General features: G+C 45.1%; 1 long non-coding RNA gene across 1 annotated transcript in view; it reads right to left on the bottom strand.

The window, feature by feature from the left end:
* LOC138286767 (uncharacterized) overlaps nucleotides 1–16,217 on the bottom strand; it is a 221,018-nt gene that overhangs the window by 24,029 nt on the left and 180,772 nt on the right. The window lies entirely within an intron of this gene.

Here is a 16,217-nt window from a genome sequence, read left to right as displayed (position 1 = left end):
GTACCCTCTCTATGTACCTATGCATCTATACATTTATTATTTTACTCCTACTGAATAAGAAAACAATAATGTAAAAACACTTTGACTCTATCCAATGCACTACTCTATGTCTCGCCATATACCACTCTCAAAATATCCTCTGCCTCCACTCTCTGACTCATATCAAACCTCATTCTGCTACCATGGTCCTTGAAATAACCCTTTCTCGACTCTTCCCTCCTCAATTCCTCCTTGGATCGCCTCTAAACCTCATTTTAGTATGATGATCTCCCAAACAACCCTTTCCAAATTCGTCCCTCATGTATCCTTCCTTTGACTCATCCCAAACATCATTACATTAGTTTGAGCTCCCTAATCCTTTTCTAGAGATTTTTAACTTCTCTATCTCTCCTTTTACTTATCCCAAACCTCATTTCATTACTATAATCTCCCAAATACCACTTTCCAGACTCTTGCCTCTTCTGTCTCTCTATTATCATATTCAATCCAACTAACAGACACTGCTCAAATCAACTCATAATTCTCTATACCAAATCCACCACTAATCCTTTTTGGGTTCTGGAGTAGCATGCTACTCACTGAAAAATGCTTTGGCACCTCATCAAGAGTAGTAAGCTCTATATAAATGCAATTACAATGTGCCTGTGCAAGACATACACAACATACAGTATATTTTGAGCTGTTAAACAGTGTGCACATGGGTAAAGTCTGTCTGCTGGTACTATGTGTTATACTTGGCACACTCCATTACAGGTCAAAGGTGTAGCCAAGCTGAAAAGTGGTTTTGAATAATAGGATTCTCACGCAGTGCTGCATGTCACTTTGCTGCCCTGCATTGCGTGATACGGAAATGGAAGGAATGCACTGTGTCTAAAATATAATTGTGCATACCTTGTTTTTCCCCTGCGCTGGTGCCGTTATGGCTGCTTAACTCTAACTAAAAACACCCTTGAACCATGGTACAAAGTAAATTTTTTTGCATGCAGAAATGCTTTTGGTGCATGAAGGGAAACCTTTAAGAACATCTAAAATACTGATAGATATATTCCTTGAGCTACGTGTGCGGCTGAATGCAGCACATGTTGAAAGAGAAAGAAATAAGTATATTTAAATTTATTACTCATTGTTGCGCCTCTCCTGGAAAGGCTTACGTTACCTGCTCATTCCGAGGTCTTCCAGTTCTGGGAAATCTGGGATTCAGTCTAAAACATTGGAAACACACAAGCAACACCCATGGAATGCCTTCCCAGGGCAGAGTGAGACAGTACCATGATCTGTGCTGCATTGCTTCACTCCTGAATAATGTCGCCATCAGGGCCATGAAAAATGGCATGTGTGCCTTATTTAAACTCTCTTAGGACTTGTGTTGCTATTGCACCACCTTGCTGATGCAAGAGCAATGCTAAGCTGCTTATAAATATGCTCCTACATGTCATGGGCATGAAAGACTACAAACAACATTGGTTCAGTACCTGGACACTGCCATCTGTCACTGTGACCTGCCAAATAGGACCACCCCAGTCCAGAAACTATGGAAAGGGTCCTAAGATGTATGATCAAGCACAAACCATGCTTCTATTGTAGATCCAGCACATTATCCCTGCTGTGCGGCTCTGAAACCAGCACATCGCCTATGTAGATTGGGTCAGAGCCCCCGAATTGCGCCTGTTGTGCAGCTCCAAAACCTGCATCGTCCATGTTGCACAGGTCTGATCTGTGCATCACTGATATAGTGCGTAAATAACTGTACTGCAGAAGTGCCACTGAGCAGTGTATCCATCACGCAATGTCCATTTGCATAGCAAAGCAGCTGAAAAATATATGCAATTTTCGGAAATGTGCAGGACATACCCAGGAAATGAAGCAATGGGTGTGGCAGGCTCCATACTAGGAAGTGTGCAGGTTAGCTCCACTTTTACAGTCTGTTGTTTTGCGCTGAGCGTCTGAGGTGTTTTAGTCAGTGTCTGTTGTTTTAAGTGAATTTTGGTTTTATAGGTGTTGGATCTGTCCCTGTATTGTGTGATTTGTATACCTTTTGTGTCTTTTTTTATATTGTATTGTATAAATATTTGCCTTTTTATTGTTGGATGTACATATTTGTAGGGGTTTTATGATTATGGGTAGATATTGTTTTAAGGGGTGTTTCTCTGGGGTTTTGCATGTCAGGGAGGGATAGGGACATGTCTTGAAGTGGTAGGGGTAAACATTTTTCTAAGGGAGAGTTGGATGGCCTCCAATGGCTCATTGTCCATTACTACCCAGGACGCTGGCCTCTGGAGGTAGGGCCAGCCAGGGGTGCCCACTCAAGAACAGGAAGGACCGGAGCTAGCATCTCATCAAGTACTTTGGACTGGATCGGACCATCATCCAAATAAAACATCGTTGGGTGGACATAGTGGCATGAGAGACTAATCTTGTGGACTTGCTTGGACTGGAGATTGGAGACCCAGTAGGTTTGCACGTATGCACCATTTGCATGTAGTAATGTAGCTATACCAGTCTTGAAAAACGTAAATATTTAAGGGACATAATTTGAATTGTTGTAGTATCACTTTGCATCCTCCAACATGCACCACGTGCATTGCAGTGAAATAATTTAAAGAAATTAAGCTAAGGGAACTTTGTGTGCCCTAGAGTGACTACATTAAGCCAGTGTAAAGCAATAAAGAGACAATATCTGCATTGCAATACCCTCGCACAAGTGGCTGATCAATGGGTTGTGGGTGGCTGTATACAAAGAAAATACACAGAATTATGACCATTCCCTTATTTAACATACATGGAGGACCAGGGAGTGCTCCCAAAACAGCAGAGCTCCACAGTTGATGGCTAAGCAGACAATATATGTTTGATCTCCAATTATGTTAAATGTCCCATGCATGCTGCATTGTGCTGCACACATACGCAGGTTAATATGCCTCAGACAAATGTGAATGTGCAAGAATGTGAGTCTTACAGGACAAAACAAAACAAACCTGCTTACAAGGATTGCATCCTTGCATCAAGTTGTAAGGTAGCATGAATTGCTGCTAAGTAGCACCAGTCAGCACCAGTGCCATTAAAACTCTGATATGGCTTTTACTTTGTCACTGTGTCACATACGTGTATACCTATCCATTCCCATCACAGCACTACTTTGTAATATTAATATAGTTTATACATATGTGTGTCAAGATTGTTGGATATATCTGAAAAACTGGAACAACATAGAATTTAATATAGAGCTTTGACTGTGTGTAACTGCACTATTTACAACGCAATGTAAAAATATTTGTCTTTTAGGTGGACATCTCCCATGCAACCATGGTGAGGTGGACAGCTTCTGGAACCCCAATGCTATCAGTAAGAGCAAAAAGTACATGTATTCAGCTTTTTGACATCTGTGTGTGATCTATGTGATTTGTAACATTTTTATGTATTTTGGGAGGTATCAGTCACCTACAAACAATTCACCACCAGTGTGACACCAAAAGAGAACTTGCCACAGATTCATTTGGAATGAACAAAGAGGAATGCCATTGTGAATGCAAGGTCAGTGTAAGCAGGCCCACAGGATATAAGCATGTTTACGTCTGTGGTGCTGTTAACATGTCTATAGTCTTGAGGTTTTTGGCACAGGCACTATCATCTGGTGCATAACCCCTTCTGTGCCCAAGACGTAATGGTTACGTCCGGAGGCACAGTGCTCCTGTGCCCAGGACGTAACCATTACGTCCTGGGCACAGAGCCCAGAGGGAGTGCTAGCGCTCTCTCTGTGGGGTTCCCCCCCACCCCCCAAGGCAGGGATGGAAGGGGAAGCCCTTCCCCTTCCACCCCTGATCCCCCCTCACCCTCCTGTGACGTCAGCGCGCGATCGTGCACTGATTGTCACAGGGCCTCCTCTGAGCTTCCAGCGCGATCGGAAGACAAATGCAAAGCATTTGTCTTCCGATCACGTGGGGGAGGCCCAGAGAGGCTTCAAAGGGAAGGAAAGGAATTTCCTTCCCTTTGAAGTCTCTCTGAGCGTTTCAAAAGCCGGATTGCAAAGCAATCTGGCTTTTGAAACGCCCACTAGACACCAGGGATTTATTTGTAAAAATGAAACTGGCATGAGGGAGCGACCCCTTGGGCAAGGGTCGCTCCCAGGGGGGTCATTTTTTCTGAAGGCCTCAGGGGGGGCAGAAACCTCTAGGCACTAGGGATAATTTTTTTTGTTTTTGTTTGGTTTTTTATTTTAGAGGTGGGGAGCGACCCCTTAGGCAAGAGTCGCTCCCATAGGGGTCAAATTATATTTAGGCCATTTCTGCCCCCCGTGGGAGCAGATTAGCCTATTTTTATGAGGCCAATCTGCCCCCCAGGGGGACAGAAACCACTAGACACGAGGGATTTTTTTTTTCTCGTGAATTTCAGGTAAGGGGAGCGACCCCTTAGGCAAGGGTCGTTCCCCTGGGGGGTAAATTTATTTTAGGCCATTTCTGCCCCCAAGGGGGGCAGATCAGCCTATTTTAATTAGGCCGATCTGCCCCAAGGGGGGCAGAAACCATTAGGCACCAGGGATTTTTTGTTGTTGTTGTTGTTTTACAGATGGGGAGCGACCCCTTAGGCAAGGGTCGCTCCCCGTGGAGGGGCAAATTGTATTTAGGCCATTTCTGCCCGCTTTGGGGGCAGATCGGACGATTTTAGGTCACTCTGCCCCCAAGGGGGGGCAGAAACCACTAGGCACCAGGGATCTTTTTTTTTGCGCCGTCACGCAAGGGGAGCGACCCCGTAGGCAAGGGTTGCTCCCCGGGGTGGGTGGGGGTGCGAATTTATTTTAGGCCATTTCTGCTCCCCCGGGGGCAGATCGGCCTATTGTTATTAGGCCGAACTGCCCCTGGGGGGCAGGAACCTCTAGGCACCAGAGCAAAAAAATATTTTGTGTTTTTCTTTTTTTTTTTTTTTTTTTTTTTTTTTTAGAGATGGGGAGCGACCCATTAGGCAAGGGTCGCTCCCCTATGAGGCAAATTGTATTTAGACCATTTCTGCCCGCTTTGGGGGCAGATCGGCAGATTTTAGGTCAATCTGCCCCCAAGGGGGGTAGAAACAACTAGGCACCGGGGATTTTTTTTTTTGTGTCAATGTCATGCAAGGGGAGCGACCCCGTAGGCAAGGGTCGCTCCCCAGGGGGGCGGGGGGGGCAAATTTATTTTAGGCCATTTCTGCTCCCCCGGGGGCAGATCGGCCTATTGTTATTAGGCCGATCTGCCCCCAGGGGGGACAGAAACCACTAGGCGCCAGGGCTAATTTGTTTTTGTGTTTTTTTGTTTGTTTGTTTGTTTGTTTTTTTAGAGATGGGGAGCGACCAATTAGGCACGGGTCGCTCCCCTGGGGGAAAATTGTATTTAGACTATTTCTGCCCCCTTGGGGGCAAATCGAACGATTTTAGGTCAATCTTCCCCCAAGGGGGGCACAAACAACTAGGCACCGGGGATCTTATTTTTGCGCCAATGTCATGCAGGGGCGACCCCGTAGGCAAGGGTCGCTCCCCAGGGGGGATGAGGGGGCCACATTTATTTTAGGCCCTTTCTGCCCCCCCCTGGGGCCGGCTGAGCTAGAGGCCAAAATCCACAGGTAAGCACTTTGCAAAAAACACCTCTGTTTTCTGTGAAAAAATTTGATGTGTCCACGTTGTGTTTTGGGCCATTTCCTTTCGTGGGCGCTAGGCCTACCCACACAAGTGAGGTACCATTTTTATCGGGAGACTTGGGGCAACGCTGGGTGGAAGGACATTTGTGGATCCTCTCAGATTCCAGAACTTTCTGTCACCGTAATGAGAGAAAAAAGTGTTTTTGTGGCCAAATTCTGAGGTTTGCAAAGGATTCTGGGTAACAGAACCTGGTCAGAGCCCCACAAGTTACCCCATCTTGGATTCCCCTAGGTGCCTTGTTTTAAAAAATGCTCTGGTTTGCTAGGTTTCCCCCGGTGCCGGCTGAGCTAGAGGCCAAAATCCACAGGTAGGCACTGTTTTTGGTGAAAAAATGTGATGTGTCCACTTTGTGTTTTGGGCCATTTCCTTTCGTGGGCGCTAGGCCTACCCACACAAGTGAGGTACCATTTGTATCGGGAGACTTCGAGGAATGCTGGGTGGAAGGAAATTTGTGGCTCCTCTCAGATTCCAGAACTTTCTATCACCGAAATGTGAGGAAATTGTATTTGTTTAGCCAAAGTTTGAGGTTTGCAAAGGATTCTGGGTAACAGAACCTGGTCAGAGCCCCACAAGTCACCCCATCTTGGATTCCCCTAGGTCTCTAGTTTTAAAAAATGCACAGGTTTGGTGGGTTTCCCTAAGTGCCAGCTGAGCTACAGGCCAAAATCTACAGGTAGGCACTTAGCAAAAAACACCTCTGTTTTCTGTCAAAAAATGGGATGTGTCCACGTTGTGTTTTGGGGCATTTCCTGTCGCAGGCGCTAGGCCTACCCACACAAGTGAGGTATCATTTTTATCGGGAGACTTGGGGAACGCTGGGTGGAAGGAAATCTGTGGCTCCTCTCAGATTCCAGAACTTTCTGTCACCGAAATGTGAGGAAAATGTGTTTTTTTTGCCAAATTTTGAGGTTTGCAAAGGATTCTGGGTAACAGAACCTGGTCAGAGCCCCACAAGTCACCCCATCTTGGATTCCCCTAGGTCTCTAGTTTTCAAAAATGCAAAGGTGTGGTAGGTTTCCCTAGGTGCCGGCTGAGCTACAGGCCAAAATCTACAGGTAGGCCCTTTGCAAAAAACACCTCTGTTTTCTGTCAAAAAATGGGATGTGTCCACGTTGTGTTTTGGGGCATTTCCTGTCGCGGGCGCTAGGCCTACCCACACAAGTGAGGTATCATTTTTATCGGGAGACTTGGGGGAACATAGAATAGCAAAACAAGTGTTATTGACCCTTGTCTTTCTCTACATTTTGTCCTTCCAAATATAAGAGTGTGTAAAAAAGACGTCTATTTGAGAAATGCCCTGTAATTCACATGCTAGTATTGGCACCCCGGAATTCAGAGATGTGCAAATAACCACTGCTCCTCAACACATTATCTTGTGCCCATTTTGGAAATACAAAGGTTTGCTTGATAGCTATTTTTTACTCTTTATATTTCAGCAAATGAGTTGCTGTATACCCAGTATAGAATGAAAACCCACTGCAGGGTGAAGTTCATTTATTGGCTCTGGGTACCTAGAGTTCTTGATGAACCTACAAGCCCTATATATCCCTGCAACCAGAAGAGTCCAGCAGACATAACAATGTATTGCTTTCAAAAATCTGACATTGCAGGAAAAAGTTACAGAGTGAAACGTAGAGAAAAATTGCAGTTTTTTTCACCTCAATTTCAATATTTTCTTTTCAGTTGTTATTTTCTGTAGGAAACCCTTGTAGGATCTACACAAATTACCCCTTGCTGAATTCAGAATTTTGTCGACTTTTCAGAAATGTTTCAGCATTGGTTTCACGCCCATTTCTGTCACTGACTGGAAGGAGGCTGAAAGCACAAAAAATCGTAAAAATGGGGTATGTCCCAGTAAAATGACAAAATTGTGTTGAAAAATTGGGTTTTCTGATTCAAGTCTGCCTGTTCCTGAAAGCTGGGAAGCTGGTGATTTTAGCACCGCAAACCACTTGTTGATGCCATTTTCTGGGAAAAAACCACAAGCCATCTTCTGCAGCCCCTTTTTCCCATTTAAAAAAAAAAAAAAAACATTTCACTGTATTTTGGCTAATTTCTTGGCCTCCTTCTGGGGAACCCACAAGGTCTGGGTACCTCTAGAATCCCTAGGATGTCGGAAAAAAAGGACGCAAATTTGGCGTGGGTAGCTTATGTGAACAAAAAGTTATGAGGGCCTAAGCACGAACTGCCCCAAATAGCCAGAAAAAGGCTCGGCACAGGAGGGGGAAAAGGCCTGGCAGCGATGGGGTTAACCTGCAAGTAATCAACACAAACAAATTTGGTTGTACCACAAATAGCAAAAACATAATAAATCATGTTTCAACAGATGAAGTAGCAAATTCAATTGAACATTGGTAAGCTTGTCTGGGCAGGTTTATGTAGCATATATTTAAATTTGTGTACGACACAGGTGCTAATTATGTGTGTAGGAAGCTAGCCTGGTGTGTGATGAGAACCTATGGTGTTATCACCTTATACCAGGTCCATGTATACCCTATTAGTGAAGTGTAGGCAGTGTCTTGGAAGCCAGGGCTCTCTAAAGGTAGCTGTGGATGAGCAGCCAAGATTTATCTAGGAGACATGCACGGCTTATGGAATATCACACAGTACTTACACACATGACAGAACCACACAGTGTTACAAAAATAAAGGTACTTTATTAACACAATTACTAAAATACTGTACAGACAATACCCCAACTGGAGGTAAGTAAACACACTATTATATACACATTAGCAATCAGGAAATAGCATAGAAAGCAATAGGCATTGGTAAAAGCAATAGCAAATAGTGAGGGCCCCAGGGGAGGGCGAAACCACATACTAAAAAAGTGGAATACGAAAAGCAGTCCCCCACCCAAGAAAGTGGAATCAGTAGAGGGGAGCTGGAGGAACTAGGAACCCCAAGTGGTAAGTACCAGGGTGCCCCCCAGTAACCAGGAGAGAAGAGGTAAGCACCTGGTCTTTCCCAAAACCAACAGGAGGACTTTGGAAAAGGACTATGCAAGACCCAGACAAGACTGGGAGAAACCAAAGGTGGATCCTGACAGAAGAGGACCTGCAGAGGAAGGGGACCAAGCCCAGTTCAAGTTGCAGTGTCTGGTGGTGGCAGGAGCCACTACCCACCCTTCTGTGGATGCAGGACCAGGTCGGCAGTGGATGAAGAAAGTCAGCAGTGCAGAACATGAGCAGAAGAAGATTTCCAGAAGTAATGCAAGTGATATCCCACATCAGCAGTCGTGATTCAGTCAGTGGTGCTGGGAAACCATCAACAAGCCTTGACAAATAGAAGAGTTGGAGGAGAAGGTTTTTGTGAGGCTGAAGAGGACCAGCAAGGTCCAGGGGACTAGACCCAAGGAAGGGAGTGTGAGGTGACCCTCAGCAGCTAGGAGAGTCACAAGAAGAGGAAGCAGCCCCCACAGGCAACCCACGGGCAGCAGGCCCAGAAGTTGCAGTGAGGCCCACTTAGCACACCTGTAGAGGAGTCCCAGGAGAGACAAGGGCTTACTGTCTCACAAGTTGGGCAGCTAGTATAGAGGACCAAGGGAAACATTCCAGAGCACCACCTGTGATGCACGATCCATGCAGCTATGGAGTAGAGAAGAGACATGACGCAGATCGTCATTGCAGCTGGTGCCTGTGGATGCACGGGAGTGACTCCTTCACTCCAAGGGAGATGCCTTTTTACTTCTTGGGCAAGCTGGAGACTCGTTGCCCTCAGAGGATGCACAGCCAGGGAAATGTTGCAGTTGCTGGAAGGAGCCGGCGAAACAATGTTGCAAAGCAGAGTTGTCACTGGAGTTGCAGATTGTCGGTTCCTGGAGGGTCCAGTTGCAGTCCCAGTGGCCAGAAGATAAAGTAAACAATGCAGAGGAGTCCTGCTGGAATCTTGCATGTTGAATCTGAGGTCCCACCCAAGAGGGAGACTCTAAATAGCCCAGGAAGGGTGATTGGTCACCCAGCAAAGTGACCACCTATCAGGAGGGAGCTATGACATCACCTGCCTGACCTGGCCACTGGGATGCTCCCAGGGGCCTCTGGCCACTGGGATGCTCCCAGGGGCCTCTGGCCACTATTGGTTTCAAGATGGCAGAATCAAGTGGCCACCTGGAGAAGCTCTGGGCACCACTCCTGGGGTGGTGATGGACAAAGGATTGGTCACTCCCCTTTCCATTGTCCAGTTTCATGCCAGAACAGAGACCAGGGGTAGCTGGACTGATGCAAACCAGTTTATGCAAGGAGCATACCGGTGGCTTGGGGAGGCTACCCTTCCCAAGCCATGTTACACCTATTTACCTCTCTCTCACACAAAAAATCCTTTGTTCTACCTTCCTCTGCCTGAGCTGGTCAAGCAACAGGAGGACAGAAACCTATCTGAGGGGTGGCAGCAGCACAGGCTGCCTTGAAAACCCCAGAAGACTAGTAGGAACAATGCTGGGGGTCCTCTAAGGAGCCCCCAGACTGCATGAAATCTTACAACCAATACTGGCAACAGTTTTAGGTTATGATTCTGACATGTTTGATACCAAACATGCCCAGGTTTGGACTTACCAATATGTAGCAGGACGCAGGTGGTGACCTGTGTCCGGTACACCCGTAAAATGGCTTCCTGTACTTAAAAAGTCCAGTATAAAGGAGCTGGAGTTCGTAGGGGCACCTCTGCTCATGCAGGGGTGCCAGCACACACAGGTACCTGCACTCTGCCCTCTGGGCTAGGATGGCCAACCATAAGGGTGACTTACAGAGACCTGGTGCAGTGAACTGTAGTGAAAGGGTGCATGCACCATTTCAAGCAGGCTATAATGGCAGGCCTGCAGACACATTTAGCATGGGCTCCCCTGGGTGGCACAATACATGTTGCAGCCTATAGGGAACCAATTATGGGGTGTGTTAAGTCCTAAGCAACCAAATTTAGAGGGAGAGAGCACAGTCACTGGGGTCCTTGTTAGCAGGATCCCAGTGAACACAGTCAAAACACTCTGACAGCAGGCAAACAGTGGGGGTAACCATGCCAAAAAGAGAGTACTTTTCTACAATGTGCAGTAATGATACATAGACACTGTTACCAAGAGTGAACAGGAAAGTATCACAATATCAGAGTAATATCAAATTTGTGTTTATATGCCACATATATTTCTTCATCATGCAGCATACTATACTCATACATGGTGCATTTATTTTACCTCTACTGCAACATAATTCCAGTGTGACTAACCATAGGTGTGGTTACAAATACGTGGTGTGGAACACTGGAAATGTTTGTAGACTCATACCCGGCCCTGTAGTTGTGTCAAATCAAAAGCATAATTGTAAAATCATATAGGACAGTGCCAGCTGGGTAGGCCTTACAAGCTAACCATTTCGACTATGATAGATGCTGTGAATGTTGTGATGGGGCTAAGTTATTCTAAATCAAGGATTTTACCTGTGACAGAAAATAATACATGGCAACATGTGTTTCTGTAACGGTGTTAGTACACTATCCTACAGACTTAAAAAAAAAAAAAAAAATCTCAAATAAACCCAAGGTATACAAAACAAAATAAAACAAACCTGCTTACAAGGCATGCCTCCAAATTGCAAGGAAGCATGATTTTGCCGCTAGTCAGCACCAGTGCCATTAAAACTCTGATATGGCTTGTACAATGGTACATACTGTGAATACCTGACATTTCCCATCACAGCACTCCTTCATTCTGCTTAGGGCATCCATGTGTCATGGTACATGGGGGTCTGACATGATGCTAACCAGCAATACTAAAAAATCACATGCCTGAGGCATGCTACAGACATGTGATGATAGTGATGGTTGACACCTCGAAACTTCAACATCCAGCCAGCTAAGCCCTGCAAGCTGACTAGCTGCATTCCATATTAATAGAAGCTACACATATGTGTGTCAAGAGTGTTGGGTATATCTGAAGTACTGGAATGACATAGTATTTAATATAGAATTATGACCGTTTATAACTGCACTGAAACTGCACTATTTACGATGCAATGTCAAAAGCCTCAGGGTTACTTGGGTCTCCCTCATAGTAAGTCATATTATCACTATGTAAATGTTGTGACAAAGGAACATTTACACAGGCTGTAAAATTGTAGGCCTGCTACACTAGGTAACCATGGCGTTGTCCAAATCATTACCAGAATGACTGACTGATGCACATTGTGAGTGTGGATGTACACCTGGCAGGGTTTTGGACATGTTGTTTTGCAGGTCTTAACTGTATGTCAGCCTTCAGATCTCTGTGTAATGTGCATTTCTTAAGCACATTGTGCTATTGCAATTGCTGTAAAACCTATGGCGTGTCAGTAGACCTCAATACAGTGACTCAGTTTAATTGACATTGGGTAGTCAGCTGGACAAACACACCATTCGAATTTGGTCTGGACAGACACATATGATCGTATTACAATGTCAGCCTATTTTCACACACATCATGTACATTTACAGATTGGGCTAAAAAACTTTAAGATTACCTCCCTAGATAACATGAGAGCTAATCAAGCAAAAATATTTGAATTGCGTAAGGGTCATTACTGGCCGCATTACGCACATTTCCAAGACCTTCAGGAAGATGGGTAAGCTTTCCAAGAGGGCCATGGTGGGGGGACCTGGAAGTACCACAGCTAAGCCAGAAAAAGCAACATCTTGTGTTTCCCACCCTACCACAAGTTTGCAACAACAGCAGCAGCCAGCCCAATACCTGGCCACACCAGGGACATCTGCTGCCTTCCAACTACCAACCACATGGGCGAGGATACCAAGAAGACCCAGGGGATCTGTCTTAAAATATTTCATCCTCAATGAAGTACACAAAATACATATGAGGATGGATGAATTATAACAGGAGAAGGCCACCCTGTGAGAATATATGATAAACATTCAAGATGCAATGATGTAGGTTTCAGAACTTGTCTGATCTGTCCCTTCCCTTTTTTTTTTTTTTTTTTTTTTTGGACTGTGTATGTGTGAGTGTGTTTACCATAGGCCACCATTTGAGTCATGTTTGGGTCATTTGAGTCAAGTATGGACCCTTTACCATTCTTTAGGTACTGGAAGTGGGCCACTTTTGGTGATTTTACACACATCAGAACACGCCTCCCACTGTGGAATTCTATGTGAAAGTGATAGGGCAGGTATAGTAACAATAGTTTTGTCACAAAATATTACAGATTGTTAGCTGTGCCTGAACACACACTGGTGCCTGCCACTACTGCATACACCCTTGCACCAATGTGTCAGTGGGTCATAGTTGTTGGCTAGTGAACAATTATGAATGTATCCACACTAGGTCCAGGCAGTAACATTTGCTCTGCTTGTGTAGTTTGTGGAATTTGGCCACTCCATGCTATATGGAGTAATGCTGAGTTCCCAAAGTTCCACCATCCGAAGTATAGTGGATTTCTTTCTTCCATTATCACTGGTGCAAGCTCTACGATAGTCTCAGGCTGCTTGTGAGCACATGCAAGAATTTGTGTCTGCTCACGTGGATTCCTCCCTTGATGGCGCCATTATAATGCCGCTCATGAGCAACTGCGATTGTGCCTAGAGCAGGTTATCTACTCAAGAACCAGCTAAATTGACTCAAAAAAACATTTATGTGTGATTTTTCTACTCCAGTGGACTCTTAAAGTTGCTTTTTAGTGTGAAAAGCTGTTTTTTTTACAGGAAGGAAGTGCCATAGAGACTCCAACTTCCTGTTACTGTCCAGCGGGCTACACCCAGTGCTTTGTTCATCTCCTGGTCACTTTTCACTTGGATATCAAGGTGGAAGGATCATTTCATTGTCTGCTGAATATATACCTTTGGATTTAAGGACGTTGTTTTTGTGCTATCACGCAAGTAAGTTAAAAAACTATTGTATAAGGCTTTTTGTCTGTTTGATAAGGCATGCACCAGTATTTCTTTGTACTTTTATTTGATTTTCAATTTTAAAATGTATTTTGGTCGGTGGCTTGGAGTTTAAGTATAGGCCTTTTTATTTTTTTGCATTTCATTGTTCACCTTTTGTAAAGGAAAAATGTTGTACAGTTCAGTACCTTTTCTCCATGTTCGTTACATTTGTTACATTTGCAATATTCATTTATTTTACTATGTGGCCCAGTGGGTCAATGGACCATCCAGCCATTAAGCTCAGCACAAGTCACCAGTGCACGACAGAAATGTTTCTGTGGTATATGTTTTTTAAAACATCATTCAGGGCAGGGATGGCATTGGATCAAATAAAAAATGTTGGCCACGGTTTGTTTTTTTTCTGCAAAAAGTGCATCTGTGGGGTAATATTTGATGCCATAGGAGGATGTGTATTGTTGTAATTTTTTATAGCTCAGTTTCTTTTCATGTTTGACATTGCTAAATTAATGGTAGTGTTTTCTTCAGTGTTACCATGGGGGTCATTATGAGCTTGGCGGGCGGCGCCGTGCGGCCGCCAATGCGGGCGCACTTCCGCGGACCCTATTACGACATCCCCGCTGGGCCGGCGGGCGCAAACCAAGTTTACGCCCGCCGGCCCAGCGGGGATGAGGCCACAACATAGGAGCCGGCTCCTAATGGAGCCGGCGGTGTTGCGGCCGTGCGACGGGTGCAGTTGCACTCGTCGCGCTTTTCACTGTCTGCTATGCAGACAGTGAAAAGCTGTGCGGGGCCCTGTTAGGGGGCCCCTGCACTGCCCATGCCAGTGGCATGGGCAGTGCAGGGGCCCCCAGAGGCCCCAGGACACCCCTTGCCGCCAGCCTCTTCCTGGCGGTGCAAACCGCCAGAAACAGGCTGGCGGTAGGGGGGTCATAATCCCCAGGGCAGCGCTGCTTGCAGCGCTGCCCTGGCGGATTATCACCGCCGGGGCTAAAACCGCGCAGTCGTAATGAGGGTCTCCGTACCGCCAGCCTGTTGGCGGTACGGACGCAACATTACCCCTTGCGGTCGTAATGACCCCCCATGTCTCCTTTTTCTGGCCAGTGTGTGTGAGTGTGTTTTTCCAGAGGCCTCCATTTGACTGTCTTCTTTGGCTTGTGTGGCCAGGGGCCATTTTCTGTAGTATGTGTCTATAATCCTGAATGTTTTCTTTGTTCTCCATGCCTCCTTGCTCATTGTTGTTGTTTGACCATGTGGCTGGTGACCATTTTGTGCAGCCAGCCAGTGTGCTTTGCCATAGGCCTGCATGTGTTCTCTGTTCTCCATGTCTCCTTGCTTGCTGTTGTTATTTGACCATGTGGCTTGAAGCCATTTTGTGCATCCAGCCAGTGTGCTTTTGCCATAGGCTTGCATGTGTTCTTTGTTCTCTATGCCTACTTGCTTGCTGTTGTTGTTTGACCATGTGGCTGGTGGACATTTTGTGTACTCAGCCAGTGTGCTTTTGCCATAGGCCTGCATGTGTTCTTTGTTCTCCATGCCTCCTTCCTCATATCTGCTGTTTGACCATGTGGTTGTCAGTCATTTTGTGCAGCCAGCCAGTGTGCTTTTGCCATAGGCTTACATGTGATATCAGCTTAATAATATGCTTGTGAATCATTGTAGGATATATATATTATGAATATGATTGTGATGAACAGTGCTTTATGAGATATATAAATGCATTTTTTTGCATTTTTCATCTACACCTCCTTGCCTCCCATAGGTTTCTCATACTTCACAGTACAAACACCAGCAATTCATTTTAATTTTTTATTTTTATTTTTAATTATATTTCGCTGTTTTTTATTTTTGTTTTTTATTTTGTTGTGTTTTATTTCATTTTACTATTCAAAATTTGTTCTTATTTTTGTATTTTTCCTCAAATCGATCGATCTACTCCTCGACGGCCATAGGCACACCGCTACATAACGGCATTAATCTTTCTATTTCTATCCATTTCCCCTGGATTCCCTACCTGCCACAGATTAGATGCATTGCACACACACCAGCATCACTAATGCTTTAATGATTCTTCTGTTTCTCCCGGGCCACCTTGTTTGCCATAGGAGGACACTAGCCTTCATTTTTAAAGGATTACTCAATTTACCAAATCACCTGCCTGACAGCCACAGGGGTCTCCCTTAGAATAGATGTACATAAAGTAAAAAGCTATATTTGTATTTTGTGTTATCCTGTTTGGAAATCAGATTTTATGTTAAGGCTGTGTGGTTTGACTTGAAGATGGTTGGATATTTTTTTATTATCTAGTACCTAAGTTACCAACCACACTAAATTACATTGACTTTGTCAGTACTAATTCAAATTGCAACAACGCCACGTTTCACTAAATGTTTTTCCTGCTTGATGGCTTTTAGGTACACAAGAGAAGAAAAGACGCTGTCCACAGCACTGCCAAAGAGAAGGCCTGTACAAAAACATGCTACATCAGTCCTCCAATCTTTTCCGCTTGTGCATCTTAGAATCACTGCCAACTGCCAGCTTAAAGATGGCTTTCTGCCACTGGCACTCTGACCACAATTTTTTTCAGGAGACGTGTACCTGCCACACCGGCCTCTGAGGAGGAACCTGTGAGCAGCACTCCTGCATCAATGGCACCACTCCACCGTAACCACAAGCCCATGTCTATCAGCAAGGC

The sequence above is a fragment of the Pleurodeles waltl genome, chromosome 3_2, assembly GCF_031143425.1.
Source record: "Pleurodeles waltl isolate 20211129_DDA chromosome 3_2, aPleWal1.hap1.20221129, whole genome shotgun sequence".
Lineage (NCBI taxonomy): Eukaryota > Metazoa > Chordata > Amphibia > Caudata > Salamandridae > Pleurodeles > Pleurodeles waltl.
This window is presented reverse-complemented; position numbering and strand designations above follow the sequence as displayed.